Below are 19,392 nucleotides of genomic sequence, written 5' to 3'. Positions count from 1 at the left end.
GCCTTGTGCGAGCGGGGTACGTGGATTTCGGGGGTGCGCGGGAAGTTTCACACGCAATTGGCCCTGTGTGAGCGGGGTACGTGGATTTCGGGGGTGCGCGGGAAGTTTCACACGCGATTGGCCCTGTGCGAGCGGAGTACGTGGATTTTGGGGGTGCGCGGGAAGTTTCCACGCGATTGGCCCTGTGCGAGCGGGGTACATGTATTACTGGGGTGCAAGGGAAGTTTCACATGTGAATTGGCAGTGTGGCTCCTCCCAGGTGTGCCCTCTACCCCCTCCACGGCCCGTGCAGGCAGCCCACACCACAGGGGACTACCCTGCACCCCTGGTCATGTCCCGCAGGCAGCCCATCCACCATGGGCATGCCCCCCCCAGCCAGGCCACATGTCACCTTGCACTAGTGATCACCAACTCATGTCCCCCAGCACCCCCACCCCCAGCAGTGAGGGGCACCTGCCAGCAGGCCCCCACACATGTCCCCCCACCCACCCCCAGCAGTGAAGGCCACCTGCCAGCAGGCCCCCACTCATGTCCCCCCGGACCCCACCCCTCAGCAGTGAAGGGCACCTGCCAGCAGGCCCCCACTCATGTCCCACTCATGTACCCCACCCCCAGCAGTGAAGGGCTCCTGCCAGCAGGCCCCCACTCATGTCCCCCCAAGCAGTGAGGGCCACCTGCCAGCAGGCCCCCACTCATGTCCCCCAACACCCCACCCCCCAGCAGTGAAGGGCACCTGCCAGAAGGCCCCCAGTCATGTCCCCCCACCCACCCACCCAGCAGTGAAGGGCACCTGCCAGCAGGCCCCCACACATGTCCCCCAGGACCCCACCCCCAGCAGTGAAGGCACCTGCCAGCAGGCCCCCACTCATGTCCCACTCATGTACCCCACCCCCCAGCAGTGAAGGGCACCTGCCAGCAGGCCCCCACTCATGTCCCCCCAAGCAGTGAGGGCCACCTGCCAGCAGGCCCCCACTCATGTCCCCCAGCACCCCACCCTCCAGCAGTTAGGGCATCTGCCAGCAGGCCCCCACTCATGTCCCCCCAACCACCCACCCACCCAGCAGTGAGGGCCACCTGCCAGCAGGCCCCCACTCATGTCCCCCCATCCACCCACCCACCCATCCAGCAGTGAAGGGCACCTGCCAGCAGCCCCCCACACATGTCCCCCCACCCACCCACCCCCCAGCAATGAAGGGCACCTGCCAGCAGGCCCCCACTCAAGTCCCCCAACCCACCCATCGATCCAGCAGTGAGGGCCACCTGCAGCAGGCCCCCTCTCATGTCCCCCAGCACCCCACCCCCCAGCAGTGAAGGGCACCTGCCAGCAGGCCCCCACTCATGTCCCCACCCACCCACCCAGCAGTGAAGGGCACCTGCCAGCAAGCCCTCACACATGTCCCCCCACCCACCCCCCAGCAGTGAAGGGCACCTGCCAGCAGGCCCCCACTCATGTCCCCCAGCACCCCACCCCCCAGCAGTGAAGGGCACCTGCCAGCAGGCCCCCACTCATGCCCCCCCAAGCAGTGAGGGCCACCTGCCAGCAGGCCCCCACTCATGTCACCCCGAACACGTCAATATGACCCACAATCATGGCCCTCGTGGCCACCCAAATCCCAAAGCATGCCACCCCTGCCCAAATAACCAACCAAGCATAACATACACCCCACATTGAAATGGCAATTACATGAAACAACCCAAATGGCATGTATGTACATCAACACATGTCCGTCACACACACACACAATGGGTGCCAGTGAATGTGAAAACCCACATCGTGACATGCATGAAACCAATGAGAGAATACCAGACATTGAAGTACTGGAAAAAATGTATTGAACACAAAATGTGGTGAAACAAATTCAAACACCAAACAATGGACATAGGGAAAACAATGCAGAATGTCACATAATGATGAAAAAAGGAAATCAGAATCCAAAATATATGAAATTAAAAATGTCTCCAAAGTCTCCCTCCAACAAAGCAAATCCAAACAGAAATGAAAAAGTAAAATCCATTGCTCCATGGAAAAATGAAAAAAGAAAATGCCGACAAATCCACACTCCCACTATTTACAAGGATGAAATCCTGGCTCCATGAGCCCAACTGTCCAAATGAAACCTACAAAAATACACTAACTAATGAAGAAATATATACAAAAATGTAGGGTATTGTCCAAGCGCCCAAAAAAAAAAATGAAAACAAAAATGAAACCTACTAACTAACTAACTAACTATTTATAATGGCAGCGGGCTAGTCCGACGGCTCACTTTTTGATGTCCCGGGACAGGGCATCATCGAACTCCCGCTCAATGTCCCGGAGGCAGTCCTCTTCCATGGCCCCGAGGGTTTGCAGGGACGATGATATGTTGACCTCCAACTCCCGGCGAATTGCCTCGAGGCACTCGGCCCACCTCAGTGCCCTCCGCATGGAGTTCTCCACCCTGACCATTGTGAGCCGTGCCTCTTCCGCCCGCTGCCGCTCCGCATCTATGGCGTGGCCCAACTGCTGCCACACGGAAGACACTTGTAATCCTGGGCCCTCCTGCCCTCTGGCCGATGCCTGCCCCACCGATGTTGAAGGCCCCGAGCCATCATTGCTCCCACCATGTTGCTGCTGCTGTGCCTGCGCCCTGGCTCTTGCTGCCTGCACGTCCTCCTCCGGCTGGGGTGCAGTTGTCGTGGTGGCCACCGCTGCTGGACGTCCGACTCCTGACTGTGGCAGGGATGTGTCCTCCACCAGCCTGGCCACTGGGTCAGAGGCAGCTCCACAGGATACCCAGGTGATACATGGGTTGGAAGATGGCATGGAGGACGACTGGCGCATAGGGGGTTCAGGTGAGGAGGGGGTTGTAAGAAGGTCCAGCACACGGAGGAATCCAGCACTGGTGACCCGTCCCAGTAGGTCAAAGCGGTCAAAGAGGATCCGAGATGACGTGCAGTGTCTTCACGAAAACACCGCAGGTCACCTCGCATGCCCCATTGACACAACGCTATCCCAGCCAGGACAGGCTCAACCCGGTCCCGGATAGCCACGTCCGCAGGGAGAGGAAGGCCAGTTGTTGTGGGCCCATCCCCTCCCTAAAAACGGGTCTGGACGTAGGCATCCCTGCTGGTGCCGGATGATGCAGTCACAGGATCAGGGACAGGATTACACACAGGCACCTCCGCGGCAGCCTGTGCTGCCTCCTGTCCCTGCCCATGCACTGCACCACTAGCACCAGTGGAATACTCACCTCCAGACCGTGTGTCCCTTCCACGGCCTCCCCCTCCACCAAACCCCCCACCAACCTGGATGACTCCATGCCATCTTCCTCTGTCGGACCCTGTGGGGGTCTCAGCTGCCCCTTCTGCTGCCGAGGAGTCCATCTCCGACCTCCGCCTCTTGGACCTACCCTCGGCAGCTGTGGCCTGGGACGTGGCACCAGACTCCTCACTCCCCTAAGAGATGACAATCTGGGAGGGGAGCCGGGCCTTGCGTCTCCGGCTGGTGGTGCGATCCCTGCCGCTTTGCTCCACAGCACCCTCTCCGCCCTCTTCATCAGTTGACGCGCAAGACAGGGAGAGATAGAACACAGGCATCAGGGCACTGTACAATGTACTGATACACACATGACAGTTGTACATGAGTGGCAGTGTCAAACTTCAGACATGGCATCACACTCCCTAACACACATGTCATTTCTACTCACACACATGAGCAATTCCACAGCAATATTGCACCAGGCAGCACCATCCATACACATACAACAGCATCAGCATCCGAAGGTGAGCCTGACGTCACATGAAACACGAGGAGTGCACAACACATGCACACACACCAACACACTTACATGCATGTGTACATGTCCACCAACTGTCACAGTGATGAGATTGCCATCCATGTCACATCTGGCATTCAGCCTTCTACATGTTAGTGCCACATGCATCCATGTTGCATCACAGTTGCACACTTGTCAAATACACACACATGCACACAGTGCAGATACATGCAGCTGGAACCACCATCCATGTGTGACGCCACAACCATGCCAATGTACATACACAGCAATGCAAACTTGGGTGCTCCCACACCTGCATTTGGCCTGCATGCTTACCAACACATACACCATCCATGTGTCTCACACATGAGAGACTCACATGTGTCAGCCTCACGCCCCTGTACATACACATCCATACATGGCCCTACAAATACACATGTATAACCTGCACACTACTGGCACACCACAACACGCACAGCGTCCAATCAGTATGCATGTACACTTAACGCTCGACTCCAGACGGGTCTGCCTCTCAAGGACCTGGACGTGGAGAGCTGGGCGTATGCGTTCCAGGATCCTCATTTGGTGGTCTGACAGCTGGCCCCGGCACCCCTTGGCATCCGCTGCCTTCAAGAGGCGCTGGGCCTTGTCGAGGGTCCTGGACCTGAAGTCCTCCCAGCGCTTCCGGACATGTTTGATGTTGCAGACTGCCACCCCCTCCTCGTTGATGGCAGTCACGATGTCCATCCAGATCCTGGTCCGTCCTTCATTGTCGGCACGCAAACTTCCAAAGAGGGCATCATACTGCCCCAGGACTTGCTCCACCAGGACACCAACTTCCCTGGCACTGAAGCTGGTGGCCCTCTGCCTCTCTGGCTGCGGGTTGCCAGTGGTTCCAGATGGTGTTGTGCCCGACAAGACAACCCCAGAGGAAGGTGTGGATGGGCAACTGGGTCCTGGGGCTGGGCTGTGGAGTGATGGTATCCAAGTCGGGAGTCTTCGCTTCCAGCAGGGGTGGTCACAGCAACTGCACCCCTGACTGACGTGCAGGCAGCAAATAGCAGGGCACGTGGGCAGCAGGGAGGCAGGCAGCAGCAGATGGCAGGTGGGAGTGTGCTCGGGGCTCTTGGGGGCAGTAATTCGGACTTCTGGGCAGGAGTGTGGTCTTCCGTGTGTTGCCGCGTGACCAGCTTGATACAGAGTGATTTGGCATGTGAAAATATTGCACGTCAGCGTGTAATTCGAGGAAAGGCCCTTAGCGTGTAAGCGCGTCTGTGGCGTTACGCGTGCGGGTGTTTCCCTCGTGACGGGTGCATAGTGAATCAGCTTGTGAAGGCACAGCACGTACGCAAATTCATTGGACCAAAGGCCCTTAGCGTGTAAGCGCGTCTGTGATGTGACGCACAAGGGCGTTTCCCTCAACACGGGTGCATGTTCATTGTACATGTGCAAAAACTGCACGTCCGAGAGTCAGCTCGTGTAATTGGAGGAAAGGGCCTTAGCCCGTACACACGTAAGTGACGTTGTACGTGTGGGCCGGTTGAAAAGGTACATGTAGGACGCAATTTTCTTGTATGTGCTTTTCGTGGAGAGCGAGTGGGTGAATTTTGTACTTCTAGCCGGTTCAGACGCGATTACTTCACAACTGTTCAAGTTCGTACTACCTGTTACCTCTGACAGCGTTCAATTCTTATTTTGGCCTGTTTCCTCAAACAGCGTTCACTTCTTCTTTTGTCCTGTTTCCTCAAACAGCGTACAATTCTTCTTTTGGTGGGGGTGTTGCCAACGCGCACACACGTGTCTTTTTCACGTTCTTTTTCCAGGCATACGGTGAGTCGCGCACGTATTTACCAACTGTGCTTGCCCCGTGTGTCGCGTACCCCTTCAGAGGTCATTGTAGGCTGCGTGTATTACGCGTACGCTTATTTTTGTGTTTCTGGGTGCCACAGCATAGTGCAGGTTCCTTTTTCCATGCACGTGGTCTACAAGGGGTTGCGTGCACATTCATTTTTGTTTTCAGGGTGTCTGTGCGTTGCGTGACCCGTCATCTTCCCCCAGGGGTCACAGACAGCCTTGCTAGAGCATTAGGGTACAAATTCCATCTAGTACCCTACCCCTTTCACCCCCAATTGCCAAGGACAATAGTTTACTGCTACTCCTATACGCACAACAACATCAGTGCCATGGTTGGGAGGCAACCAAGCGGTAAGGGAGTCAAAGGTGGCCGACCTCCAAAAGGTGGGTGTGGTGGGTGCGGTAGGGGACGTGGCCAGGATTTTCAGGGTGCCCCTAGACCCCCGTGTGTGGAGCACCAATCAGGGACACCCATGCCCCCCCCCATGGTTGTGGGAAACGTAGCTGACACATCCCAGCTCAGCCCTTGTTGGACCAGCCCATTTTGGCACCTGAACCGGCACAGGATGACTCCCAGGCTGACTTCCAGGTCAGCAAGTCTAAGCCACGTGTGGCGGTGCAATTTGCTGTCACCAGGCCACGTGGATCTGGGGCAGCAATGTCATCTGCTGCCCAAAGTAGGCAGGGTGGGGAGGCTGCAGGGGCAGCTGCAGCTCGATCCACCCCAGCTCTGAGTCTCCCAGCCAGGACAGTGTCGGTCCCGGTCCATCAAACCGACATTGGCCCTGCCAACATCACCCTGCAGCCAATGCCTGCACCAAGACCTATGGTCATTGTGCATTTGCACACTCCTAGTACCCAGTCCACCGGCGCTTCCGCCCCTACTGACCAGAGCGGCATAAGCCACTCAGGATCCGCACCACCTTTGAAAAAGAAGAAGAAGGGTGCTCTGGCACTACAGGCTGAGATTTCAGACACGGCTACACACTCCGGGACGTCAAGGTAGCCTAGCTTTAATGACGCCGAACTTGATGCACTTGTGGCCTATGTGTCAGCACATAGCCGCGAAATGGTGGTGACTGCAGGGTGCAAGACCACACCTGGTCAATGTAAGGCACACTGGCAGACCATCGCGGACATCATTAGTGCCCTTGGATTTGTGAGGCGCACAGCTGATGATTGCTACAAGCGGTGGAATGACATGAAACACAGAGCAAAGAACAAGCTGGCCTCAAATCATGCCTCTACTCTGGTGAGTAGCGGTGGGTCTCCACCAGAGGACAACCAACTCACTGAACATGATTCTGTTGCTGGAACCTTCGTCACAGAGGAACAGATCCAAGGCGTGGGAGACCTACCATATTACGACGCATTGTCTGGTGAGTACCCATGCATGTGTTGAGTAATCCATGTGCATGTTGTTTGGATGACGGGTTCTGATTGAGTGCCAGGTGAGGGTGTGTACTCCTGAGTGGTATGGGTCACCCATGTGCTTCCGCCAAAACATTCACCGGCCTTGAATTTGGGTATGACAGTATCCCTTCTGCCCACAGTAGCCAATTAGTGCAACATTACTGCAGTTGCCCTTGAACTGTCATCTTGCAACAACATTGTTCAGATTTTTTCAGGGTTCATTCAGGCTGATTGTTTAAATTCTCCCATTTTTGCAACACATTTATCAGCCCTAATGCCACATATGTGACATGCTTCTGTCATTGATTACACCCCACATTGGCCCATATTTGTTACCTTGTTATGTGAATGATTAGACCATTCAGGCTGATTGAGTATTGGCCTACTCACATTAATTTGTGGGGCCTGTTTGAATGTGGTACATGATAGTTGTTTCCTGTCATGTTGAAGTGACCAACCATTGATATGTACATCTGCCTGCCATCACTGTATTATTGTACACTGGATGTGTTGCAGTGTGTGGCACATGCATATTTTGTCACACTATGTAGCATTTTTCATCTCATCATGTCCATCTCACATGGATGGTGACAGTACTCATTCACTGACATATGGCTGTACTTGTCAAATGTACCATGGCTATGCTACATGCCACCTGTGTGCTGGCATGTGTCATGTATTTGTATTGGACATGCCACTCACAGGCTAATGTGTGATGCCAGTGCTACCCAGCATGCAGCAAATGTGTTGCTTTTCCATCTTGGTGTCCTCAGTGTATGCATTTTGCCTCCCCTTCCAACTCATTGACAGTGCATGCATGCCAGGGTTATAGTCATGTGGGACATGTGTAAATCATGTACTGGATCTCTGGCTTGTCGGGCCTATGTGTGTGCTATGGTGTTCATGCCTGTTTCCATTTTTTGTCTTTCATGTTTTTGCAGGTGATGACGCACTTGATGCTGTTGAGGTTGAGGAGATGGTGCAGACCCAGGAGGAATCTCAGGCACGACCGGGCACCAGTGGGGGACGTGGTGTGGTGGTGGGTGAAAACCCAATCTTACTGCAGACCATACTGTCCAGGGGTGTCTCTGGGTGCACCACGCCAGACCTCTATTCAGGTGCTGAATCGGATGATGAGACTTATGTGCTGTCACAAGAGAGTGTTTCTGGCAGGGATTCTGTTCTGTCCAACCCAACTGCACCAGGGGTAGAACCCTCTATGGGGATGTCAGTGTTGGTAAGTCTGCCTTTGGCGGTTACGGATGCAGGGTCACACTCCACAACATCTGATCCTGTTCCTGGGCCAGCAGATCAGAGGGGGAATGCAGTCATGTAGCCTCAGGCAGTGCAGCACAGCAAGGTGCAGTTCGCCTTTCCCCGAACAGGTGTGGTGCGGGCCGACGCGGTGGTCGTACGCCACCAGGCAATACTGTATGGGAAAACTCAATTTACAGTATAGCAGCCCAACAGGGAGCATTGGTTGAAATGATGGCTCAGGCAGTGGAGAGGGTGGCCACTTCCATTCTCCCCCCTGAAAGGCAGATGGAGCAACAACAGCAGGCAACAGACTCCATTTGACAATCACACAGGGAAGACATGTTGGCGTCCAACAGGGACCGACGGGTGGCACTGGAGACTCTGCGCGAAGCCATATCTATGGAGTCATAGGGCCACAGGGAAGCCCTGAGGGTAGAACTCCATAACCTCAGGGAGACTCTGGGTGAACTTGAGGCTTCCCGAAATTTAAGGTCAGAACAGCAGCTGGAGCAGCTCACACATTCACTCTCAGCTGTGCTGCAGGCAACTCAGGAGGAGATCCGGGCATCACGGGAGGCCATGCGTTCAGAAATGCAGGCAACCTGTCAGGTGCTGCATGGGGATCTCCGTACTATCATCCTCCAGAACGAGACCTCCACACCCGCATGCTTTCTGCCATGGAGGACCATGCCAGGGCTTTGCGTGGGCTGCCTCCCATAGCACCACCACCTCCTGATGCAGCAGCAGAGGGTGATGAGAGCGTCAGCAGCACTCCTCCCACACTAGCGTAGCCGTGCAGGCCATGAGCCCATGGAGGTATTTTTTTTTCCGCAACATCCACGCAGGTGGCTGTTGGTGTGCCCCCTGTCCTCGAACCTCCTGGGTGGCCACCCCGCCGGTCCCCACATGGCCATTTTTGATTTTTCTTTTTACAGGGTCTTGCCTTGTGTGGCTCCCGTGGGCATCCACTGTGTATTCCGGCTGGGCACATGCAGGCTTGTCCTGTGTTTGGGTTATATGCTTGGGTTCCTGACACACATACCCCTCCTGCTTCCCGTTTCCATGGGCTTGCAAAGGGTGTGACCAAGTGACAGTGACTTACACAGTGACATTGGTCTCCCATGAGCTGTGTGGGCAGTCTGTAGTCATAACTGTGTGGACATCCCTAGTGGGGTTTGTTTTTGTATTGAACACTGCCTGGTGTATTGATATGTGCTTGTGCATCCATGTCTTTCTCCTTATTCGCAGGTACCTTCTTCATGTCTTCACAAGTCTGTCTCCTTTGCAGATGCAGTTCATGCAGTACACTGACACATTTGCCTGACAGCAACACTCTGCAGTTGGAAGGGGTGGATGTGCTGGATTATTCAGGTTGTAAGACTTGCACTACTTTGAGTTTGTACTGTCATATTTTGGCAATGTTTCATGCTGTGTTGCTGTATTGTGTTGCTGGTAAGTATTTGGTCATGTGTGCTCTTTGTTATTGATTACTGGGAGCATATTGTCTGTGGCCTCTTTCCATTTGGGACAGTGCACTTTGTGACACTGTGTCATGTGTTGTGCATTCCTTTGTTTGCTTTCACATTGCATGACATGCCATGGTGTGTTGGGTGGCGGAGATGGGGAGGGGTTGGGTTACATGGCGCTATTTTCATGTTGTATTTTGCAAGCGGGTAGTCATTCATGCAGCATAAATGTGTGTCTTTTTGTGACACAGTATTGGTTGTCTTTCGGTAGGTAGGGATGCACACAATGTAACACTTCCAGGTGACCTATCTCAGGCTGGTTTGGTTGTGACAGTTGACTGTCCCTTATGTCATCATTGATTGTCGGCTGGTATGTGCCAGGGCTGTGTGCACTCCACAGGTGTGTGATTTTAGGTGAAGTAATTAGCAACCAGCTGCGTACGGGCTGCCTCACCACGTGCCCTTTCCCCTCCCATGCGCAGCGGCCGTGCATGTTGTTGGGGATGTGGGAGCACCACCATGTCCACCGGCAGGCCCCGGTGGGTTGCAACGTTGTGCAGGACACATGCTGCCACTATGATCCTGCACACTACTGGGTGCGCGTATAGCAGCTGCCCACCAGAGCGGTCAAGGGAGTGAAAGCGTGACTTGAGTACTCCGAATGTGCACTCCACTATGCCCCGGGTTGCAATATGGGCTGTGTTGTATCTTACCTCAGGTGGTGTGGTGTGGTTCTGAATTGGCATCATCATGTGGGTGCTCAGAGGGTAGGCACTGTCCCCTGGGGAGGTGATGATGGGTATTGTTAGTGGGGTTGTGGCATTACTCAGTATCTGACATGCATGCATGTGCAGCGGCATTTATACTCACCAAACAGCCATGTATCGCCATGCCGCCCAACTTCTAGGTCCCAGTTTAGGGTTGACATTCTGTAGATGAAACTGTCATGGGTGGACCCTGGATAGTTGGCATATACTGAGGTGATGATTCCTTTGGCATCATATACTACCTGCACTTTGATGGAATGCCAGTGCTTGCGGTTTCTATAGATGTGCTCAGTTGCCCTGGGAGGACGTAGAGCTACATGGGTGCAATCAATGGCACCTAGCACTTTGGGGAAGTGTGCCACCCCATAAAAATCCTGGACGGCAGCCTGCCTTTCTGCAGGTGTTCTGGGCAGGTATATGTGCCTGCGGACTGATGGGCGTGCAGTCATGATGGCCAACACCTGGTGCAGGCAGCGTGACTGCGTGGCCTGTGACACCCCCCCACTATGACACTTGTCCGCTAAAATGAACCAGTGGCCAAGAAGTGCAGTACATTGAGTACCTTTTCCAAGGGGCTCAGTGCTTGGGAGCACAGGGTGGGTGATGTGAGGTCATCCTCCCACTCATTCATCAGGTTGAGTATTATGTGAGGTGGAAACCTGTACCTCCCATACACCTGGTCATCAGGCATCCCAAAAAGGCTGGTCCTGGGTGTAAAAATTCTGGCCCTGACTATCCTCCTCCTCCTGCGGTGTCCCACAACCACTGCTGTGAGGAACGGTATATTCATTGTAGCGTCTGAGCTTGTTTGTTGTTTGCGCACACTTTTATGCTGTGCGGGTCCACGTATGCCTGCTTCCTGCTGGCATACGTGTTTCCGGATTAGCGCGTCTTTTTTGGCGCACACGTTTGCCCTGTTCGATTCCATGAATACGTGTTGTAGGCACGCGTGTGGGCGTTCCGCGCATTTGCCTCCTGTACTTCCCCCGTAACGCCCACATTTTCATGCGTTGTTCCCCATTCCGCGTGTTATGCCCCGTGTTCCTTCTACTTTTGTTGTGTACGCCGCGCTATGTGCGCTTTCGCTGTGCACGTAGCGCATGCCGTTTGATGACGTGTGCGCCCACGTGTGCCACGCAGAATTTTAGCGCACATCCCCGAATGTACACGCGCATGGACTTCCATGAATCGATGTGCGCAGATTTCGCATGCTTACACTGCGATTTTTGCACTTGCGCTGCGGTTCGCACGCTTGCGCAGCGCACATTAATTCCATGAATCGGCCTGTTAGCTGGGATGCATGAGATAGACGAAATTCATAGCCAACCCTTAAATTCAACTGTTACATCTGTTAATGGTATCAGGCTAAAATCCAAAAGGGGCAAGAAACGTGAGAACCGCAGGAAAAAAGTCCATAATAAAAACTGGAACTTTTACAAGCTTACTTCTTCCGGAACCCAATTTCCGATAATAGTTGTTCATCAGAGGCCAACATAATAAGTGACGAACAATCCATTTTGGAGCGCTGTCCATTAAAAGTAAAGAAAACAGAGAGCCTGAAAAAACCGTGTGTTCCAGTTAAAGCTAAAGAACCTAAACAAACGCCTGCTCCAGTTAAAGCTAAAGAATGTTTACCCATGAAAAATAACAGAATAGTAACCATCAGTGAAATGAAAGAAAATCGTTCTAAGATCCCGTTGAACTGACCTGCACTTATTGCTATTTATGACAAAATTCCTGCTCTTCGGATACTTCAATCCTCCGATATGGAATTTATTGAGTCAATGAGGCGTCCATTTGGATCCATTTCTTAAATTCATTGTGTACTCCCAGCCACCGCCTAACTTATTCGTTCACAAACTGACTCTCTTGACTTTCTTGGCTATGAATTGGATGCATTTATACCGGAGCCAATGGGGAACTCGAAATGTGATCATTGCAACCATGGGAAATTACCTCAAATGGAGTCTATGGAAGCATGAAAAAAATCAATTATATCCTGGAACACACGTGGTCATTCCCATTTTGTTGTCATGGGTCCATCTTTGATTCATTAGTGCAATTTCCAATAATTTTATTGCAGGAGACTTGGTTATTAAATGATTTTTATATTGATACCCATCACATCTTCCAACGACATGCAAAAAAAGGAGAGCGTGGGATACCGTTTGGTCGTTTGCTTGTTGGCATAAATCATGGTTTTAATGCCATTCAAATTTCCCCTCAAACTGCATCTGATAATGTTTTAGCTATTAAAATTCATGCCAAGAATATACAAGCTGCCCCTAATATCTTATTATTAATGTTTATGATCCCCCCACTCAGGATTCTACCAATGATATCCTTGATATACTCGATTTAATACTCTCTGGATAGTTCATGCATGAGAGTAACAATATGGTAATCCTTGGGGGAGATCTAAACGCTCAATGTGAACTTAGTAAGATGAAAGCTAATTTTGAAAACATTGAAAAAACTAACGTTATTGTTAAATCCACTAAAAACATCAGAGGTGCAGTGTGGTCTAGCTTCTTAAAACAATGGGAGTTATGGCCATTGAATGGTCGAATGGCTAGTGATCTTCTGAGTAAATGCACCTGGGTGGGAGGAACCAATACAGCCACTATTGATTACATCTGTGGTAACTTGTATGCACTCAAATTTGTTTGCAATTTCGAGGTTGTTGAAATGACCCACGGTGACCATCATCTAATCCGTGCTAGTTTTGCCATATCTCCTCAACATCAAACTGTTAAAGGACCAGTGAATATTGGAGTGTCGAATAGTGGTCATAGAATTAAATGGAAAGTGTCTAAAGCCAGGAAAATGTCACACAAATTTTGTCAAATGATAGATCACTTGGGCATGCAAATGATGAGTTTATCTATCAATGAAATCAAACAACTTATCAAAACCACTGCTTACGAAATTGCTGCTGAGAATAGCTCTCCCATTATCGCAAATGGGGAAAACAATTTAACATCTCATATGACGGTGTACTTTTGGTGATTAGACAAGCACACTGTAGGGATCTTCAATGTTTACAAAGACAATGATTACCCATTACTGCCTACATTCCACTTAAAAAGACGTTGATTACGATGTACAGAGCTCGCTGCAAACGCAGGAAAAATGAAAAACGTAACACTAAGTGGCAGAATATGATACATGTGTTAAAAGATGGTGATTCTAAAAGTGTGTGGAGAATGCTGAACAAAGCACGTGGCAATACTTTGCCCCAACCTTTAAATTCTATTGGGGAAGACACCTGGATCTCTTACCTTTCTAATATCATGTATGAAGACCCCATTATGCCCACCCCCACACTTAACATTGATTCCTGGTCCTTGGTGTTTACAAGACAAGATATCTTAAAAATTATCACCAAACTTAAAAACTCTAGAGCTCCAGGCCCAAATGGCATTTCATCCTTGGTAATAAAACTGTTATGCTCACCTGGTATCCACAGGGATGCCACCCAGCCGTGTTACTCGCTGGTATACTTCTCAGCTTTGCCCTGATGTGGTCTGCGGGGAAGGTTCTGCCTTGTGGTAGAATTAGGCGTGCTGTCCGTCCTGCCTTCTTTGCAGGGGCGCGTTGTCTTTCATGGGCGAGTGCGGTCCAGTTACTTCACTGACGCCGGCCCGTTGATATTGTTCAGGTTGGTCTTATTGCTGTTCTTTAATTTTGTTGCTATCCTGCATGCCTTTCTTTGTTTAAAATGTCTCTTTTTTTCTCCCTTAGGTATGTGGAGCTTCAGCGCGGCGAACTGGCTTGGTTGAGCCCCGCTGGTTAATGATGGCGCATTAAGAGCGCTATGATGCGGTAAGTAAGCGCTATGCGCAGCGCTGCAAAGTCTTGCCTTTGCTAACCTGTGTTTTCCTTCCTTGTAGGTCGCGGTGTTCTTCAGCGCAAGTGGAATGTCCGGAGTGGTGCCAGCCGAGAGGCGACCAGCCAGGTAAGCCTTTTGAGCAGTTCGTAATTTGTAAATGTCTCTACTGCTTTCTTTAATGTTGCCTCTATCTTCCTCTTTCAGGTCGTTCTGTCCGGGAGGCGTGCAGATTCGAGGAAGCTGTTCTCAGTAGCTGCGAGTGTTTAAAGATGAAGACTGCAGGTAAGATGCTGCTGCTAATGATGTTCCTTTTGTCTCCTTGCAGGTTTTGCTTCTCCGAGGTTCGAGGGAATAGCTGGACACGGTGAGCGTCACGTTGCAAGCTGCAAAGTAACGCGAAGCGTGTTGTCATGCTCGGGTGTGTTTTAAATAGCTCCAAAACAATAGTCCAGGTAAAGTAGTCCCTAGGCTACCACACCCAAAACACTAGACCGCATAGCTTGGTTCTTAGGAACCAAGCTATGTGGATGCCTCCATGTTGGCTGACAATACAATAAAGTAGTACCCAAGCACATTATTGTTCATAGTGTATGAGCCTGGCGCCATAGGCGCCAAGACTGGCCCCATGAGGGCTTTTGAAGAGAATGCCAGGCTCTAGAGGCCCGAGTCCTGACTCCACCTGGCCAATGGGTTTGCCAAAGGGGGTTTTGGGCGAGGGTCGTGACAGCACTCCCCCCTAAGGCCCCTCCCATGGTGTTCCTTCTGTCTGGCCCAGGTTTGATTGGGAAGTTCCAATGGAATTTCCTGATTAGACGTGGTGCATGGATATTCTCACTGGGCTCCCAGGATCTTGTGATCCAAATCCTTTCCAATCGATGAGATAATATAGCTTGATCCTAGAGTATTTAGAGTCCAAGATATCTTTGACTTCGAATTCTCATTCTCCGTCAACAATTATGGGCTTAGGTGGTGTCCCAATCTGTGTGCCGGGTTGCTGTGGTTTTAGGAGGGACACATGGAATACCGGGTGGATGTGTAGATTATGTGGTAAATCCAGTCTCACGGCTGCTGGTTTGATAATTGCCTTAATGGTGTAGGGTCCTAAGAATCTTGGATGAAAGGTCCGGGTTCCCTTGATGGATAAGAATTTAGCGGCAAACCAAACTTTGTCTCCTACTTGATAATCAGGGGCCTTTTTCTGGTGTTGGTCGGCAAATCTCTTTTGTTTTTCTTTGGCATGAATAAGGTGTTCCTTTGCCTTTTTGAAAGCCTGAGTAATGGTTGTGTGTAGAGTCTTTACCGCTGGCATTTCCAAGCTGGCTGGAAGGTCTAGTTCAGAGGTACGTGGATGTCTGCCATAAAGGGTATAGAAGGGCGTTTGTCCCGTGCTTGAATACAAAGAATTGTTATACGCTTATTCGGCTATCCATAGTAGGTCTTTCCAATTCCTTTGTTCGTGGTGCAGCATGCACCGTAACCTTTGCTCGAGTGTCTGATTGGTTCTCTCGGTTTGGCCGTCCGTTTGGGGATGGTGACTGGTAGATAGCCGAACGTCGATCTACGCCATTGCACACATTTTTTTCCAGAAGTTTGAAACAAACTGGCTGCCTCGATCAGAGACCAGAACCGAAGGGAAGCCATGTAGCTTAACCACGCCCTCCAGGAACACTTTTGCTAAAGTGGCAACGTCTGGGAGGCCTTTGAGAGGAATAAAATGGCCATCTTCGAGAATAAATCCACAACTACAAGGATGGTGTTGAACCCTTGGCTTGGAGGTAGATCAGTGATGAAGTCAAGGGAAAGAGTGTGCCATGGAACTGGAGGAATGTCCAATGGTTGTAGGAGACCAGATGGTTTTTGTTTCTGTGATTTATTTTGTTCGCAGACACCGCAGGACTGAATATACTGAATGATGTCCTTACGCCAGGTAGGCCACCAAAAGTTCTCTTTCACCTTAGCTAGAGTTTTGGCGATCCCAGGAAGCCCTTCGATCAGTGAATAGTGATAGTTTGAAATAATATGCTGTTGTTATTCCTTCTTGGGTACATATAGGTGATCCCTAAAAAGGGGTAGATGGTCCTTGATGGTATATTGTTCTCCTTGAGTTTGCCATGCGAGGTAAGCATCAGGATTCATTGTCTGTTGGATTTCTTTTTGTAGTTCTGCTTGTGTTAAGGCTGTTATGATAGCCAAGAGTTTGTCTTCAGGTATAATAGGTACTGGGTCTGGAGTTTCATATACTATTTCATCTATGCCCATGCGAGATAAGGCATCCGACTTTCCGTTTCTGACTCCTGGTCAAAATGTGATTACATAATCATATTCGGCGAAGAAAAGGGCCCACCGTAATTGGCGTGAGCACTGGGCTTTGGCTGTTTTGAGATATTACAGGTTTCGGTGGTCTGTGATGACTATAATGGTGTGTCTGGCCCCCAGAAGGTAGTGCCTCCAGGCTTTAAAGGCGGATTTGATAGCCAGGAGTTCCTTTTCCGTGATGGCATAATTAATCTCTGGAGGTGAGAACGTTTTCTAGATGCCCTAGCATTGAGCCCAAATGACTTCTGTAGACTGCTGTTTGTAGCCTAATGTGCATTATTTGAATCTAGTTGCCCTAGCATTGAGCCCAAATGATTTCCGTAGACTGCTGTTTGTAGCCTAATGTGCATTATTTGAATCCAGATGCCCTAGCATTGAGCCCAAATGATATTCGTACCACTGCTAATTGTAGCCTCACTGCATTTGTTCAAACACAGTTACTACCCCGTACTGGCACCACACCACAAGATACTTGTGAACCAACTAATCACGACATGCAGTCGATGCAGTCGATGTCCTATACTAGCCACTACCTCACCCACATAGTCATCTTAGGATCTTTATTCTTTACTGCTAGAAGCTACTCTTCTACTATCTTTAAGACACACCACAACCACCAACATACTCGTCCTTCCACCATGCTCCACTGCTCGGACCATCCCTCGAACCCCTACCTTAACGACCCAGCCCTGTGGCTCAAGCATTTTGTAACCAAACCTACACCTAACCTCCCATGCACACCACAACATAGGAATATCAGACTTAGATCCAGACTGCCCAGACCACCCTGTATTCAGCACAATCACTCCGCTCCTTCACAGCCCAACAAACCGGTAGCACCCAGCCCCACCCCGTCCACCCCACCCACCTCAACGCTAAAGGGAGCCCTTATTAATGCAAGATCCCTTACGGCCCATGCCCTTGACATCGCTGACCTCATCACTGTCCATAACCTTGACTTCCTAGCCATTACCGAAACCTGGCTACATGATGCCTCTGGCCCACTCCTCGTCTTATCCCTACCCAAGGGTTATACTATTATTAGAAATGACCGTCATTCCAACGCATCTAAAGGAAGAGGAGTCGCCTTCCTACATAGAGACAAGATCAGTATGAGAGCTGCCAACAACACACAATTCAGCTCCGCAGAATCACTATCAGTGAAACTTTCTCTCTCTCCTACCAACACAGCAACACTCCATCTTGTGTACAGACCTCCAGGTCCACTGGGCTCTTTCATTGACGATGTTGCTTCCACCGTGTCGGCTAATACCAAGCCAAATTCCCAAATACTGTTATTAGGTGACTTCAAACTCGGCCTCTCTGACCCCAAGGACCACATGGCCTCTGAAGTTGACACTACCCTTTCCAATCTAGGCTTCCAGCAGCGCATTTGTGAACCCACACATAACAAGGGTAGAACGCTCGACTGGTTAGCTGACCGAAATTGCAATACTAATGTCATCTCCAACGATGCTTGTGCTTGGTCTGACTATCATGTTATTACCTTCCTCCTGCCAGCCTCCAACCCCCAGCCCACACCTATTATAGCCCCTGCTGTACCCACCAGAAATAAAAAGGATATTACCAGGGAGAAATTGCTTCCTCTTATCCTCCCTTGCCTGAACACTTTCGCTTCTCAGCCTAAGTACAAGGACCCCACTGTTTTAGTAGACGCCTTCAACAGCTTGATGATCAAAGCCATTGAGAGCATAGCCCCACTAAAAATTCGCAAAGCCAAACAACAGTCCCACCTAAACTCCTGGTTCACTCCAGAGCTTAACGTGCTGCGCAAAGAAAAGCGTAAGGCCGAAGCCCTCTGGAAAAGTCATCCCAGCCCAGCTAACAAAGCCTCCCTACTGATCACCTCTCTCAACTATAAGGAAGCTATCCTTCAAGCTAAAAAAGAGACCTAAAATTCACGCATATCACAAGCAGAATCCAACACAAGAGAATTATTTAAAATCCTCAAAGAATTAGAATCCCCCTCCCCTGTCCTTGACGTGTGTACCAAAGACAGCACTTGGTGCAACAATATACAAAACGCACTTCTCAACAAAATAACCACACTGCAATCCAAAATTAACGCCAAACAAAACTCCCTCCACACTCCTACATTCATCAACACCCTGCCACCCAAAATAACCACCCCTGACACCCCGGCGCCATTCAGCTTCACAACGCTCTCTGTTATGGAAGTTGAAAAAATTATCTGCAACTTAAAACCTTCCAACTGCCAAGGGGACGCATGTCCAGCCCAGATCATTAAGGAATCAGCTCATGACCTTGCACCGTATATCACCACGTTTATCAATGCCTCCTTTCAATCGGGAGTGGTCCCCAACAACTTGAAGGATGCATGGGTCAACCCCTCCTAAAAAAAACACCTTAGATCCGGAGGTCCCAACCAACTACAGGCCCATCACGACGGTCCCATTTCTGCTAAAAATCTTAGATAGAGCAGTGTATCTTCAGATACAAAACTACCTGGAAACAAACAATCTACTAGGCACGAGACAAACCGGCTTCAGACCTAAGCACGGTACTGAGACAGCCCTCCTAGATCTCAAAACCCAAATTGAGACAAAGGCAAAGGCAAACTAGCCCCGCTATTACTATTAGACTTATCAGCAGCCTTCAATTTGGTTAACCACCAAATCCTCTGTCACTACCTGAAAATGGCCGCCCATTTCTCTGACAAGGCCACTAACTGGATTCAATCCTTCTTG

Source organism: Ambystoma mexicanum, chromosome 1p (genome assembly GCF_040938575.1).
Source record: "Ambystoma mexicanum isolate Mex_15411 chromosome 1p, UKY_AmexF1_1, whole genome shotgun sequence".
NCBI classification, from domain to species: domain Eukaryota; kingdom Metazoa; phylum Chordata; class Amphibia; order Caudata; family Ambystomatidae; genus Ambystoma; species Ambystoma mexicanum.
Note: the sequence above shows the minus strand (reverse complement) of the source record.